Here is an 18219-nt window from a genome sequence, read left to right on the forward strand (position 1 = left end):
ATGCTTTATATAATATTAAAACAATATAAATTATATTTATATTGATTATATAAAACTAAGACATTTCGCAACAATTATTTTAGGTATATAAAAAAATTAAACATATTTTATATGTTTAAATATAGACGAATATATTGAATATAAATTGCGTGTATATTTAATTAATATACATGCGTTGCGTGATGTATTGTTCATATTAAATTATGCGCATACATTGATAAATGCAACACCTAAAATATACATTGTTGTACCTGATATACAGGTTAATGCTTTATATAATATTAAAACAATATAAATTATATTTATATTGATTATATAAAACTAAGACATTTCGCAACAATTATTTTAGGTATAAAAATAACTTTATTGAAGGAATTGATATATGCCAGTTAAATGGTGTATTTTTAATTTCTTTCAATAAAAACATAATTGACGAATTGTATATTTATATATATTTATAAAACTCTAAGCGGTGGATCACTCGGCTCATGGGTCGATGAAGAACGCAGCAAACTGTGCGTCATCGTGTGAACTGCAGGACACATGAACATCGACATTTTGAACGCATATCGCAGTCCATGCTGTTATGTACTTTAATTAATTTTATAGTGCTGCTTGGACTACATATGGTTGAGGGTTGTAAGACTATGCTAATAAAGTTGCTTATTATTATATATTTTTATAATGATATGCATATGGTATATTATTGGATATATTTATATATTCATAATATTAAATATAAAAGCAATTATCTCAAATATTTATAAAAGAAAAAATGAAGATATACAATTCTTTCTTTTTTCAATTCAAATAATACTGAGAAATGTCTAGCATAAAAAAAATTAAATTTTTTTTAACTAGAATTGTCTCTTATTTAAAGATGCGAAAATTGAAAATATATCAAATATATTGTTCTTCATAGAGATATATTGTTTATATATATATATACATTGCTTTATACAACCTCAACTCATATGGGACTACCCCCTGAATTTAAGCATATTAATTAGGGGAGGAAAAGAAACTAACAAGGATTTTCTTAGTAGCGGCGAGCGAAAAGAAATCAGTTCAGCACTAAGTCACTTTGTCTATATGGCAAATGTGAGATGCAGTGTATGGAGCGTCAATATTCTAGTATGAGAAATTAACGATTTAAGTCCTTCTTAAATGAGGCCATTTACCCATAGAGGGTGCCAGGCCCGTATAACGTTAATGATTACTAGATGATGTTTCCAAAGAGTCGTGTTGCTTGATAGTGCAGCACTAAGTGGGTGGTAAACTCCATCTAAAACTAAATATAACCATGAGACCGATAGTAAACAAGTACCGTGAGGGAAAGTTGAAAAGAACTCTGAATAGAGAGTTAAATAGTACGTGAAACTGCTTAGAGGTTAAGCCCGATGAACCTGAATATCCATTATGGAAAATTCATCATTAAAGTTATAATATTTAAATAATATTATAGAAATAGTGTGCATTTTTTCCATATAAGGACATTGTAATCTATTAACATATATAATTTATCATAAAATATGACTTATAGTTTATTCAAATTATTATGCTTGCATTTTAACATAGGATAAATGTCATTAATTTGATAAAGTGTTGATAGATTAATAAGAATACAGTGCGTTAATTTTTCGGAATTATATAATGGCATAATTATCATTGATTTTTGTGTTTATTATATGCACTTGTATGATTAACAATGCGAAAGATTCAGGATACCTTCGGGACCCGTCTTGAAACACGGACCAAGGAGTCTAACATATGTGCAAGTTATTGGGATATAAACCTAATAGCGTAATTAACTTGACTATTAATGGGATTAGTTTTTTAACTATTTTATAGTTAATTAACACAATCCCGGGGCGTTCTATATAGTTATGTATAATAATATTTATATTATTTATGCCTCTAACTGGAACGTACCTTGAGCAGATATGCTGTGACCCGAAAGATGGTGAACTATACTTGATCAGGTTGAAGTCAGGGGAAACCCTGATGGAAGACCGAAACAGTTCTGACGTGCAAATCGATTGTCAGAATTGAGTATAGGGGCGAAAGACCAATCGAACCATCTAGTAGCTGGTTCCTTCCGAAGTTTCCCTCAGGATAGCTGGTGCATTTTAATGTTATATAAAATAATCTTATCTGGTAAAGCGAATGATTAGAGGCCTTAGGGTCGAAACGATCTTAACCTATTCTCAAACTTTAAATGGGTAAGAACCTTAACTTTCTTGATATGAAGTTTAAGGTTATGATATAATGTGCCCAGTGGGCCACTTTTGGTAAGCAGAACTGGCGCTGTGGGATGAACCAAACGTAATGTTACGGTGCCCAAATTAACAACTCATGCAGAAACCATGAAAGGCGTTGGTTGCTTAAAACAGCAGGACGGTGATCATGGAAGTCGAAATCCGCTAAGGAGTGTGTAACAACTCACCTGCCGAAGCAACTAGCCCTTAAAATGGATGGCGCTTAAGTTGTATACCTATACATTACCGCTAAAGTAGATGATTTATATTACTTGTAATATAAATTTTGAAACTTTAGTGAGTAGGAAGGTACAATGGTATGCGTAGAAGTGTTTGGCGTAAGCCTGCATGGAGCTGCTATTGGTACAGATCTTGGTGGTAGTAGCAAATAATCGAATGAGACCTTGGAGGACTGAAGTGGAGAAGGGTTTCGTGTGAACAGTGGTTGATCACGAGTTAGTCGGTCCTAAGTTCAAGGCGAAAGCCGAAAATTTTCAAGTAAAAATAAATATTACAATTATTGTGAAAATTATATACTTGAATAATTTTGAACGAAAGGGAATACGGTTCCAATTCCGTAACCTGTTGAGTATCCGTTTGTTATTAAATATGGGCCTCGTGCTCATCCTGGCAACAGGAACGACCATAAAGAAGCCGTCGAGAGATATCGGAAGAGTTTTCTTTTCTGTTTTATAGTCGTACTACCATGGAAGTCTTTCGCAGAGAGATATGGTAGATGGGCTAGAAGAGCATGACATATACTGTTGTGTCGATATTTTCTCCTCGGACCTTGAAAATTTATGGTGGGGATACGCAAACTTCTCAACAGGCCGTACCAATATCCGCAGCTGGTCTCCAAGGTGAAGAGTCTCTAGTCGATAGAATAATGTAGGTAAGGGAAGTCGGCAAATTAGATCCGTAACTTCGGGATAAGGATTGGCTCTGAAGATTGAGATAGTCGGGCTTGATTGGGAAACAATAATATGGTTTATGTGCTCGTTCTGGGTAAATAGAGTTATAATCATTTATGGTTGTAACTTGTTCCCCGGATAGTTTAGTTACGTATCCAATTGTGGAACTTTCTTGCTAAAATTTTTAAGAATACTAGTTGGGTCAAACCAATTAGTTCTTATTAATTATAACGATTATCAATTAACAATCAATTCAGAACTGGCACGGACTTGGGGAATCCGACTGTCTAATTAAAACAAAGCATTGTGATGGCCCTAGCGGGTGTTGACACAATGTGATTTCTGCCCAGTGCTCTGAATGTCAAAGTGAAGAAATTCAAGTAAGCGCGGGTCAACGGCGGGAGTAACTATGACTCTCTTAAGGTAGCCAAATGCCTCGTCATCTAATTAGTGACGCGCATGAATGGATTAACGAGATTCCTTCTGTCCCTATCTACTATCTAGCGAAACCACAGCCAAGGGAACGGGCTTGGAATAATTAGCGGGGAAAGAAGACCCTTTTGAGCTTGACTCTAATCTGGCAGTGTAAGGAGACATAAGAGGTGTAGAATAAGTGGGAGATATTAGACTTCGGTTTGGTATCGACAATGAAATACCACTACTCTTATTGTTTCCTTACTTACTTGATTAAATGGAACGTGTATCATTTCCTAGCCATTATACGGATATATTTATTATATCTTATGGTATTGGGTTTTGATGCAAGCTTCTTGATCAAAGTATCACGAGTTTGTTATATAATCGCAAACAAATTCTTTAATGAGAGATGCATTCATGTATTATCGATTTGAAAATTTGGTATAACTCCAATTACTCAGGTATGATCCAATTCAAGGACATTGCCAGGTAGGGAGTTTGACTGGGGCGGTACATCTCTCAAATAATAACGGAGGTGTCCCAAGGCCAGCTCAGTGCGGACAGAAACCACACATAGAGCAAAAGGGCAAATGCTGACTTGATCTCGGTGTTCAGTACACACAGGGACAGCAAAAGCTCGGCCTATCGATCCTTTTGGTTTAAAGAGTTTTTAACAAGAGGTGTCAGAAAAGTTACCATAGGGATAACTGGCTTGTGGCGGCCAAGCGTTCATAGCGACGTCGCTTTTTGATCCTTCGATGTCGGCTCTTCCTATCATTGTGAAGCAAAATTCACCAAGCGTTGGATTGTTCACCCATGCAAGGGAACGTGAGCTGGGTTTAGACCGTCGTGAGACAGGTTAGTTTTACCCTACTAATGACAAAACGTTGTTGCGACAGCATTCCTGCGTAGTACGAGAGGAACCGCAGGTACGGACCAATGGCACAATACTTGTTCGAGCGAACAGTGGTATGACGCTACGTCCGTTGGATTATGCCTGAACGCCTCTAAGGTCGTATCCGTGCTGGACTGCAATGATAAATAAGGGGCAATTTGCATTGTATGGCTTCTAAACCATTTAAAGTTTATTATTTATATTTTAAACGACAATGGATGTGATGCCAATGTAATTTGTAACATAGTAAATTGGGAGGATCTTTGATCACCTGATGCCATGCTAGTTACATATGAAAACATTATTTAATACAATGACAAAGCCTAGAATCAATTGTAAACGACTTTTGTAACGGGCAAGGTGTTGTAAGTGGTTGAGCAGCTGCCATACTGCGATCCACTGAAGCTTATCCTTTGCTTGATGATTCGAAATATAAAAAAAATGTAAATATGCATGTGTAAATATGTATATTTAGTATAAAAAATCTTTATATGCTATATCTAAGAAAGCATATAAGGATTTATCACGGGTTGTCCACGTTTCCCTACTAATTGTGGCCTACTAACTGTTTCGTCATCTTATTAGTGACGTGAAAAATGAAAATAATATTTTTCATTTATATTGTTATAAGTCTTAAACCTTAAGACGGCGGGAGTTGAATTACTTTCGTTTAGGTAGCCAAATGCCTCGTCATCTTATTAGTGACGTGAAAAATGAAAATAATATTTTTCATTTATATTGTTATAAGTCTTAAACCTTATAACGGCGGAAGATGAATTACTTTCTTTTAGGTAGCCAAATGCCTCGTCATCTTATTAGTGACGTGAAAAATGAAAATAATATTTTTCATTTATATTGTTATAAGTCTTAAACTTTAAGACGGCGGGAGTTGAATTACTTTCGCATAGGTAGCCAAATGCCTCGTCATCTTATTAGTGACGCGCATGATTCAATTCAAGAGATTCCTTCTGTCCCTATTTAAAACCTCACGGATATTAAAAATATTAAACATATATTGTTATAAGTCTTAAACCTTAAGACGGCGGGAGTTGAATTACTTTCGCATAGGTAGCCAAATGCCTCGTCATCTTATTAGTGACGCGCATGATTCAATTCAAGAGATTCCTTCTGTCCCTATTTAAAACCTCACGGATATTAAAAATATTAAACATATATTGTTATAAGTCTTAAACCTTAAGACGGCGGGAGTTGAATTACTTTCGCATAGGTAGCCAAATGCCTCGTCATCTTATTAGTGACGTGAAAAATGAAAATAATATTTTTCATTTATATTGTTATAAGTCTTAAACTTTAAGACGGCGGGAGTTGAATTACTTTCGCATAGGTAGCCAAATGCCTCGTCATCTTATTAGTGACGTGAAAAATGAAAATAATATTTTTCATTTATATTGTTATAAGTCTTAAACCTTATAACGGCGGAAGATGAATTACTTTCGTTTAGGTAGCCAAATGCCTCGTCATCTTAATAGTGACGTGAAAAATGAAAATAATATTTTTCATTTATATTGTTATAAGTCTTAAACTTTAAGACGGCGGGAGTTGAATTACTTTCGCATAGGTAGCCAAATGCCTCGTCATCTTATTAGTGACGTGAAAAATGAAAATAATATTTTTCATTTATATTGTTATAAGTCTTAAACCTTATAACGGCGGAAGATGAATTACTTTCGTTTAGGTAGCCAAATGCCTCGTCATCTTATTAGTGACGTGAAAAATGAAAATAATATTTTTCATTTATATTGTTATAAGTCTTAAACTTTAAGACGGCGGGAGTTGAATTACTTTCGCATAGGTAGCCAAATGCCTTGTCATCTTATTAGTGACGCGCATGATTCAATTCAAGAGATTCCTTCTGTCCCTATTTAAAACCTCACGGATATTAAAAATATTAAACATATATTGTTATAAGTCTTAAACCTTAAGACGGCGGGAGTTGAATTACTTTCGCATAGGTAGCCAAATGCCTCGTCATCTTATTAGTGACGCGCATGATTCAATTCAAGAGATTCCTTCTGTCCCTATTTAAAACCTCACGGATATTAAAAATATTAAACATATATTGTTATAAGTCTTAAACCTTAAGACGGCGGGAGTTGAATTACTTTCGCATAGGTAGCCAAATGCCTCGTCATCTTATTAGTGACGCGCATGATTCAATTCAAGAGATTCCTTCTGTCCCTATTTAAAACCTCACGGATATTAAAAATATTAAACATATATTGTTATAAGTCTTAAACCTTAAGACGGCGGGAGTTGAATTACTTTCGCATAGGTAGCCAAATGCCTTGTCATCTTATTAGTGACGCGCATGATTCAATTCAAGAGATTCCTTCTGTCCCTATTTAAAACCTCACGGATATTAAAAATATTAAACATATATTGTTATAAGTCTTAAACCTTAAGACGGCGGGAGTTGAATTACTTTCGCATAGGTAGCCAAATGCCTCGTCATCTTATTAGTGACGCGCATGATTCAATTCAAGAGATTCCTTCTGTCCCTATTTAAAACCTCACGGATATTAAAAATATTAAACATATATTGTTATAAGTCTTAAACCTTAAGACGGCGGGAGTTGAATTACTTTCGCATAGGTAGCCAAATGCCTCGTCATCTTATTAGTGACGCGCATGATTCAATTCAAGAGATTCCTTCTGTCCCTATTTAAAACCTCACGGATATTAAAAATATTAAACATATATTGTTATAAGTCTTAAACCTTAAGACGGCGGGAGTTGAATTACTTTCGCATAGGTAGCCAAATGCCTCGTCATCTTATTAGTGACGCGCATGATTCAATTCAAGAGATTCCTTCTGTCCCTATTTAAAACCTCACGGATATTAAAAATATTAAACATATATTGTTATAAGTCTTAAACCTTAAGACGGCGGGAGTTGAATTACTTTCGCATAGGTAGCCAAATGCCTCGTCATCTTATTAGTGACGCGCATGATTCAATTCAAGAGATTCCTTCTGTCCCTATTTAAAAACTCACGAATATTAAAAATATTAAAAATATTTTCATATGGATATGCAATCGTATGGATATCCAAATATGTGTGGGAAAGTCGTACTTCCTATACGATAAATGACCGGATTGACGAAACCGTGTTCAAAAAGGTATATAGGGTAGGTGGTGTTCGGCCTACCAATATAATATTAAAATAATATTATATTAAACAGAAGATCGCCAGTATTAATATATAAGCATATGGTTATGAATACATATGCATATAACATATATGAAAATATATGAATATATAAAAAAAAATATATATGAATATGAAAATATTTATATGTATATGGAATATATGGTAGGTGATGATGTTAGCCTACCATATAATATATAATATAATAATTTAATTATATTATATTAAATATGGAAATATTAAAAATATATTAAAAATATTAAAAATATTTTCATATGGATATGCAATCGTATGGATATCCAAATATGTGTGGGAAAGTCATACTTCCCATACAATAAATGACCGGATTGACGAAACCGTGTTCAAAAAGGTATATAGGGTAGGTGGTGTTCAGCCTGCCAATATAATATTAAAATAATATTATATTAAACAGAAGACCGCCAGTATTAATATATGAGCATATGGTTATGAATACATATGCATATAACATATATGAAAATATATGAATATAAAAAAATATATATGGATATGAAAATATTTATATGTATATGAAATATATGGTAGGTGATGAGGATAGCCTACCATATAATATATAATATAATAATTTAATTATATTATATTAAATATGGAAATATTAAAAATATATTAAAAATATTAAAAATATTTTCATATGGATATGCAATCGTATGGATATCCAAATATGTGTGGGAAAGTCATACTTCCCATACAATAAATGACCGGATTGACGAAACCGTGTTCAAAAAGGTATATAGGGTAGGTGGTGTTCGGCCTACCAATATAATATTAAAATAATATTATATTAAACAGAAGACCGCCAGTATTAATATATGAGCATATGGTTATGAATACATATGCATATAACATATATGAAAATATATGAATATAAAAAAATATATATGGATATGAAAATATTTATATGTATATGAAATATATGGTAGGTGATGGTGATAGCCTACCATATAATATATAATATAATAATTTAATTATATTATATTAAATATGGAAATATTAAAAATATATTAAAAATATTAAAAATATTTTCATATGGATATGCAATCGTATGGATATCCAAATATGTGTGGGAAAGTCATACTTCCCATACAATAAATGACCGGATTGACGAAACCGTGTTCAAAAAGGTATATAGGGTAGGTGGTGTTCGGCCTACCAATATAATATTAAAATAATATTATATTAAACAGAAGACCGCCAGTATTAATATATAAGCATATGGTTATGAATACATATGCATATAACATATATGAAAATATATGAATATAAAAAAATATATATGGATATGAAAATATTTATATGTATATGAAATATATGGTAGGTGATGGTGATAGCCTACCATATAATATATAATATAATAATTTAATTATATTATATTAAATATGGAAATATTAAAAATATATTAAAAATATTAAAAATATTTTCATATGGATATGCAATCGTATGGATATCCAAATATGTGTGGGAAAGTCATACTTCCCATACAATAAATGACCGGATTGACGAAACCGTGTTCAAAAAGGTATATAGGGTAGGTGGTGTTCAGCCTGCCAATATAATATTAAAATAATATTATATTAAACAGAAGATCGCCAGTATTAATATATAAGCATATGGTTATGAATACATATGCATATAACATATATGAAAATATATGAATATATAAAAAAAAATATATATGAATATGAAAATATTTATATGTATATGGAATATATGGTAGGTGATGATGTTAGCCTACCATATAATATATAATATAATAATTTAATTATATTATATTAAATATGGAAATATTAAAAATATATTAAAAATATTAAAAATATTTTCATATGGATATGCAATCGTATGGATATCCAAATATGTGTGGGAAAGTCATACTTCCCATACAATAAATGACCGGATTGACGAAACCGTGTTCAAAAAGGTATATAGGGTAGGTGGTGTTCAGCCTGCCAATATAATATTAAAATAATATTATATTAAACAGAAGATCGCCAGTATTAATATATAAGCATATGGTTATGAATACATATGCATATAACATATATGAAAATATATGAATATATAAAAAAAAATATATATGAATATGAAAATATTTATATGTATATGGAATATATGGTAGGTGATGATGTTAGCCTACCATATAATATATAATATAATAATTTAATTATATTATATTAAATATGGAAATATTAAAAATATATTAAAAATATTAAAAATATTTTCATATGGATATGCAATCGTATGGATATCCAAATATGTGTGGGAAAGTCATACTTCCCATACAATAAATGACCGGATTGACGAAACCGTGTTCAAAAAGGTATATAGGGTAGGTGGTGTTCAGCCTGCCAATATAATATTAAAATAATATTATATTAAACAGAAGACCGCCAGTATTAATATATGAGCATATGGTTATGAATACATATGCATATAACATATATGAAAATATATGAATATAAAAAAATATATATGGATATGAAAATATTTATATGTATATGAAATATATGGTAGGTGATGAGGATAGCCTACCATATAATATATAATATAATAATTTAATTATATTATATTAAATATGGAAATATTAAAAATATATTAAAAATATTAAAAATATTTTCATATGGATATGCAATCGTATGGATATCCAAATATGTGTGGGAAAGTCATACTTCCCATACAATAAATGACCGGATTGACGAAACCGTGTTCAAAAAGGTATATAGGGTAGGTGGTGTTCGGCCTACCAATATAATATTAAAATAATATTATATTAAACAGAAGACCGCCAGTATTAATATATGAGCATATGGTTATGAATACATATGCATATAACATATATGAAAATATATGAATATAAAAAAATATATATGGATATGAAAATATTTATATGTATATGAAATATATGGTAGGTGATGGTGATAGCCTACCATATAATATATAATATAATAATTTAATTATATTATATTAAATATGGAAATATTAAAAATATATTAAAAATATTAAAAATATTTTCATATGGATATGCAATCGTATGGATATCCAAATATGTGTGGGAAAGTCATACTTCCCATACAATAAATGACCGGATTGACGAAACCGTGTTCAAAAAGGTATATAGGGTAGGTGGTGTTCGGCCTACCAATATAATATTAAAATAATATTATATTAAACAGAAGACCGCCAGTATTAATATATAAGCATATGGTTATGAATACATATGCATATAACATATATGAAAATATATGAATATAAAAAAATATATATGGATATGAAAATATTTATATGTATATGAAATATATGGTAGGTGATGGTGATAGCCTACCATATAATATATAATATAATAATTTAATTATATTATATTAAATATGGAAATATTAAAAATATATTAAAAATATTAAAAATATTTTCATATGGATATGCAATCGTATGGATATCCAAATATGTGTGGGAAAGTCATACTTCCCATACAATAAATGACCGGATTGACGAAACCGTGTTCAAAAAGGTATATAGGGTAGGTGGTGTTCAGCCTGCCAATATAATATTAAAATAATATTATATTAAACAGAAGACCGCCAGTATTAATATATGAGCATATGGTTATGAATACATATGCATATAACATATATGAAAATATATGAATATAAAAAAATATATATGGATATGAAAATATTTATATGTATATGAAATATATGGTAGGTGATGGGGATAGCCTACCATATAATATATAATATAATAATATTTATTATATTATAATAAATATGGAAATATTAAATTATTTTCATATGGATATGGATATGGATATGGATATGGATATACATATTCATATGGATATACTAAAATATACTGAAATATACCGATGAGTATATTTAGGTGAGGGTAAAAAGGCAAATAAATACCCAGCTTGACGAAAGTGTGTTCAAAAAGGTATATAGGGTAGGTGGTGTCGTCCTACCAATATAGTATATTATTTATATTATATGAATATACTAAAATACCGATGAGTATTTTTAGGTGAGGGAAAGAAGGCAAATAAATACCCAGCTTGACGAAAGTGTGGTCAAAAAGGTATATATGGTAGGTGGTGTAAGCCTATCTATATAATATAACATACTATATTATATATTATATATACACTATATTGTATACTTAGATAATATCGTTGAAGCGTCTACGTCTTATTATAAATTATAATTTGACAAGTTTCCAATTATTATCGTTAATTTCTGGTTCTAGGCAAATAAAAATTTCTTTTTATTATATCCTAGTAAGTATATGGAATTAAATTTAATTTCATATACGTATATGATAATAGTAGTAATATTATTATTATTATTATTGTATAAATAAATATGAATAAACTATATATATGAAAATATATAAATATATGAAAATTAAAAAGTGCTTAGTTTTATATCATATAAAACTAGACTTTTATATACAAAGAAAATAAATTTTAAATTTATTATCAAAATACATATGCGATAATTTTATTATAAAATTAAGCAAATATATATATGTGAATATATACAAATTGTTGTATGTGAAAATATAAAGATATTTTAGAATTAAATATATGCATAATATTGTATTTTATTAAAAAAAATATTAAAGAAGGCTTATATAAATAAAAAGACCGCCCGCTCATATAAATACCCTAACACAAACGAGGGTTTAAGAAAAAGCCATGAAAAAAATATACCCTGAGGTGTATGCGTTGGGCACCCGAGGGATATATTATAAATATATATATATATATATATATTTTAATAAATGAACGAATATTGAATGCCATATAATAATTGGCCAAATTCGTTAATATTTTAATTTATACAAATATTTGCAATATTTATTTTCTATATATCAATATGAAAATGAAATATATCAAAGATATAAACATTATTCTGGTTGATCCTGCCAGTAGTTATATGCTTGTCTCAAAGATTAAGCCATGCATGTCTAAGTACACACGCATTAAAAGTGAAACCGCAAAAGGCTCATTATATCAGTTATGGTTCCTTAGATCGTTAACAGTTACTTGGATAACTGTGGTAATTCTAGAGCTAATACATGCAATTAAAACATGAACCTTATGGGACATGTGCTTTTATTAGGCTAAAACCAAGCGATCGCAAGATCGTTATATTGGTTGAACTCTAGATAACATGCAGATCGTATGGTCTTGTACCGACGACAGATCTTTCAAATGTCTGCCCTATCAACTTTTGATGGTAGTATCTAGGACTACCATGGTTGCAACGGGTAACGGGGAATCAGGGTTCGATTCCGGAGAGGGAGCCTGAGAAACGGCTACCACATCTAAGGAAGGCAGCAGGCGCGTAAATTACCCACTCCCAGCTCGGGGAGGTAGTGACGAAAAATAACAATACAGGACTCATATCCGAGGCCCTGTAATTGGAATGAGTACACTTTAAATCCTTTAACAAGGACCAATTGGAGGGCAAGTCTGGTGCCAGCAGCCGCGGTAATTCCAGCTCCAATAGCGTATATTAAAGTTGTTGCGGTTAAAACGTTCGTAGTTGAACTTGTGCTTCATACGGGTAGTACAACATACAATTGTAGTTAGTACTATACCTTTATGTATGTAAGCGTATTACCGGTGGAGTTCTTATATATGTTTAAATACTTGTATTTTTTCATATGTTCCTCCTATTTAAAAACCTGCATTAGTGCTCTTAAACGAGTGTTATTGTGGGCCGGTACAATTACTTTGAACAAATTAGAGTGCTTAAAGCAGGCTTCAAATGCCTGAATATTCTGTGCATGGGATAATGAAATAAGACCTCTGTTCTGCTTTCATTGGTTTTCAGATCAAGAGGTAATGATTAATAGAAGCAGTTTGGGGGCATTAGTATTACGACGCGAGAGGTGAAATTCTTGGACCGTCGTAAGACTAACTTAAGCGAAAGCATTTGCCAAAGATGTTTTCATTAATCAAGAACGAAAGTTAGAGGTTCGAAGGCGATCAGATACCGCCCTAGTTCTAACCATAAACGATGCCAGCTAGCAATTGGGTGTAGCTACTTTTATGGCTCTCTCAGTCGCTTCCCGGGAAACCAAAGCTTTTGGCGTCCGGGGGAAGTATGGTTGCAAAGCTGAAACTTAAAGGAATTGACGGAAGGGCACCACCAGGAGTGGAGCCTGCGGCTTAATTTGACTCAACACGGGAAAACTTACCAGGTCCGAACATAAGTGTGTAAGACAGATTGATAGCTCTTTCTCGAATCTATGGGTGGTGGTGCATGGCCGTTCTTAGTTCGTGGAGTGATTTGTCTGGTTAATTCCGATAACGAACGAGACTCAAATATATTAAATAGATATCTTCAGGATTATGGTGTTGAAGCTTATATAGCCTTCATTCATGGTAGCAGTAAAATGTTTATTGTGTTTGAATGTGTTTATATAAGTGGAGCCGTACCTGTTGGTTTGTCCCATTATAAGGATACTAGCTTCTTAAATGGACAAATTGCGTCTAGCAATAATGAGATTGAGCAATAACAGGTCTGTGATGCCCTTAGATGTCCTGGGCTGCACGCGCGCTACAATGAAAGTATCAACGTGTATTTCCTAGACCGAGAGGTCCGGGTAAACCGCTGAACCACTTTCATGCTTGGGATTGTGAACTGAAACTGTTCACATGAACTTGGAATTCCTAGTAAGTGTGAGTCATTAACTCGCATTGATTACGTCCCTGCCCTTTGTGCACACCGCCCGTCGCTACTACCGATTGAATTATTTAGTGAGGTCTCCGGACGTGATCACTGTGACGCCTTGTGTGTTACGGTTGTTTCGCAGAAGTTGACCGAACTTGATTATTTAGAGGAAGTAAAAGTCGTAACAAGGTTTCCGTAGGTGAACCTGCGGAAGGATCATTATTGAATGAATCTTATCCGTTATTAAAATATTTATTATATATAAATATATAAATAAAAATTACCCAAAAATAAAAGACATATATATTATATTGAATATATAGACCATTTGTTGTCTTCAATATAAATTGCGTGTATATTTAATTAATATACATGCGTTGCGTGATGTATTGTTCATATTAAATTATGCGCATACATTGATAAATGCAACACCTAAAATATACATTGTTGTACCTGATATACAGGTTAATGCTTTATATAATATTAAAACAATATAAATTATATTTATATTGATTATATAAAACTAAGACATTTCGCAACAATTATTTTAGGTATATAAAAAATTAAACATATTTTATATGTTTAAATATAGACGAATATATTGAATATAAATTGCGTGTATATTTAATTAATATACATGCGTTGCGTGATGTATTGTTCATATTAAATTATGCGCATACATTGATAAATGCAACACCTAAAATATACATTGTTGTACCTGATATACAGGTTAATGCTTTATATAATATTAAAACAATATAAATTATATTTATATTGATTATATAAAACTAAGACATTTCGCAACAATTATTTTAGGTATAAAAATAACTTTATTGAAGGAATTGATATATGCCAGTTAAATGGTGTATTTTTAATTTCTTTCAATAAAAACATAATTGACGAATTGTATATTTATATATATTTATAAAACTCTAAGCGGTGGATCACTCGGCTCATGGGTCGATGAAGAACGCAGCAAACTGTGCGTCATCGTGTGAACTGCAGGACACATGAACATCGACATTTTGAACGCATATCGCAGTCCATGCTGTTATGTACTTTAATTAATTTTATAGTGCTGCTTGGACTACATATGGTTGAGGGTTGTAAGACTATGCTAATAAAGTTGCTTATTATTATATATTTTTATAATGATATGCATATGGTATATTATTGGATATATTTATATATTCATAATATTAAATATAAAAGCAATTATCTCAAATATTTATAAAAGAAAAAATGAAGATATACAATTCTTTCTTTTTTCAATTCAAATAATACTGAGAAATGTCGACCATAAAAAAAAATAATTTTCTTTTAACTAGAATTGTCTCTTATTTAAAGATGCGAAAATTGAAAATATATCAAATATATTGTTCTTCATAGAGATATATTGTTTATATATATATACATTGCTTTATACAACCTCAACTCATATGGACTACCCCCTGAATTTAAGCATATTAATTAGGGGAGGAAAGAAACTAACAAGGATTTTCTTAGTAGCGGCGAGCGAAAAGAAATCAGTTCAGCACTAAGTCACTTTGTCTATATGGCAAATGTGAGATGCAGTGTATGGAGCGTCAATATTCTAGTATGAGAAATTAACGATTTAAGTCCTTCTTAAATGAGGCCATTTACCCATAGAGGGTGCCAGGCCCGTATAACGTTAATGATTACTAGATGATGTTTCCAAAGAGTCGTGTTGCTTGATAGTGCAGCACTAAGTGGGTGGTAAACTCCATCTAAAACTAAATATAACCATGAGACCGATAGTAAACAAGTACCGTGAGGGAAAGTTGAAAAGAACTCTGAATAGAGAGTTAAATAGTACGTGAAACTGCTTAGAGGTTAAGCCCGATGAACCTGAATATCCATTATGGAAAATTCATCATTAAAGTTATAATATTTAAATAATATTATAGAAATAGTGTGCATTTTTTCCATATAAGGACATTGTAATCTATTAACATATATAATTTATCATAAAATATGACTTATAGTTTATTCAAATTATTATGCTTGCATTTTAACATAGGATAAATGTCATTAATTTGATAAAGTGTTGATAGATTAATAAGAATACAGTGCGTTAATTTTTCGGAATTATATAATGGCATAATTATCATTGATTTTTGTGTTTATTATATGCACTTGTATGATTAACAATGCGAAAGATTCAGGATACCTTCGGGACCCGTCTTGAAACACGGACCAAGGAGTCTAACATATGTGCAAGTTATTGGGATATAAACCTAATAGCGTAATTAACTTGACTATTAATGGGATTAGTTTTTTAACTATTTTATAGTTAATTAACACAATCCCGGGGCGTTCTATATAGTTATGTATAATAATATTTATATTATTTATGCCTCTACCGCGAACGCACCTTGAGCAGATATGCTGTGACCCGAAAGATGGTGAACTATACTTGATCAGGTTGAAGTCAGGGGAAACCCTGATGGAAGACCGAAACAGTTCTGACGTGCAAATCGATTGTCAGAATTGAGTATAGGGGCGAAAGACCAATCGAACCATCTAGTAGCTGGTTCCTTCCGAAGTTTCCCTCAGGATAGCTGGTGCATTTTAATGTTATATAAAATAATCTTATCTGGTAAAGCGAATGATTAGAGGCCTTAGGGTCGAAACGATCTTAACCTATTCTCAAACTTTAAATGGGTAAGAACCTTAACTTTCTTGATATGAAGTTTAAGGTTATGATATAATGTGCCCAGTGGGCCACTTTTGGTAAGCAGAACTGGCGCTGTGGGATGAACCAAACGTAATGTTACGGTGCCCAAATTAACAACTCATGCAGGAACCATGAAGGTGTTGGTTGCTTAAAACAGCAGGACGGTGATCATGGAAGTCGAAATCCGCTAAGGAGTGTGTAACAACTCACCTGCCGAAGCAACTAGCCCTTAAAATGGATGGCGCTTAAGTTGTATACCTATACATTACCGCTAAAGTAGATGATTTATATTACTTGTAATATAAATTTTGAAACTTTAGTGAGTAGGAAGGTACAATGGTATGCGTAGAAGTGTTTGGCGTAAGCCTGCATGGAGCTGCTATTGGTACAGATCTTGGTGGTAGTAGCAAATAATCGAATGAGACCTTGGAGGACTGAAGTGGGGGAAGGGTTTCGTGTGAACAGTGGTTGATCACGAGTTAGTCGGTCCTAAGTTCAAGGCGAAAGCCGAAAATTTTCAAGTAAAAATAAATATTACATTATTGTGAAAATTATATACTTGACCAATTTTGAACGAAAGGGAAGCACGTTCCAATTCCGTAACCTGTTGAGTATCCGTTTGTTATTAAATCTGGGCCTCGTGCTCATCCTGGCAACAGGAACGACCATAAAGAAGCAGTCGAGAGATATCGGAAGAGTTTTCTGTTGTTTTTTATAGCCGGACGACCATGGAAGTCTTTCGCAGAGAGATATGGTAGATGGGCTAGAAGAGCATGACATATACTGTTGTGTCGATATTTTCTCCTCGGACCTTGAAAATTTATGGTGGGGATACGCAAACTTCTCAACAGGCCGTACCAATATCCGCAGCTGGTCTCCAAGGTGAAGAGTCTCTAGTCGATAGAATAATGTAGGTAAGGGAAGTCGGCAAATTAGATCCGTAACTTCGGATAAGGCTTGGCTCTCAAGATTGAGATCGTCGGGCTTGATTGGGAAACCATTACATTGTTCCTGTGCTTGTTCTGGGTAAATCGTCCTATAATCATTTATGTTTGTAACTTCTTCCCCGGATAGTTTAGTTACGTATCCAATTGTGGAACTTTCTTGCTAAATTTTAAGAATACTAGTTGGGTCAAACCAATTAGTTCTTATTAATTATAACGA

General features: G+C 32.1%; 4 non-coding genes across 4 annotated transcripts; all 4 read left to right on the plus strand.

Moving 5' to 3' along the window:
* The first annotated feature begins 461 nt into the window (after positions 1 to 461).
* LOC138926945 (5.8S ribosomal RNA) lies at positions 462 to 640 on the plus strand. Its single transcript, XR_011443599.1, has one exon. It is a non-coding gene; the product is annotated as a 5.8S ribosomal RNA (ribosomal RNA).
* Positions 641 to 960: 320 nt separating this feature from the next.
* LOC138926944 (large subunit ribosomal RNA) lies at positions 961 to 4910 on the plus strand. Its single transcript, XR_011443598.1, has one exon. It is a non-coding gene; the product is annotated as a large subunit ribosomal RNA (ribosomal RNA).
* A 7674-nt stretch (positions 4911 to 12584) lies between these two features.
* LOC138926942 (small subunit ribosomal RNA) lies at positions 12585 to 14579 on the plus strand. The gene has a single exon (XR_011443596.1). It is a non-coding gene; the product is annotated as a small subunit ribosomal RNA (ribosomal RNA).
* A 706-nt stretch (positions 14580 to 15285) lies between these two features.
* Positions 15286 to 15464, plus strand: LOC138926947 (5.8S ribosomal RNA). Its single transcript, XR_011443600.1, has one exon. It is a non-coding gene; the product is annotated as a 5.8S ribosomal RNA (ribosomal RNA).
* Positions 15465 to 18219: the final 2755 nt, after the last annotated feature.

The sequence above is a fragment of the Drosophila bipectinata genome, unplaced genomic scaffold, assembly GCF_030179905.1.
Source record: "Drosophila bipectinata strain 14024-0381.07 unplaced genomic scaffold, DbipHiC1v2 scaffold_117, whole genome shotgun sequence".
NCBI classification, from domain to species: domain Eukaryota; kingdom Metazoa; phylum Arthropoda; class Insecta; order Diptera; family Drosophilidae; genus Drosophila; species Drosophila bipectinata.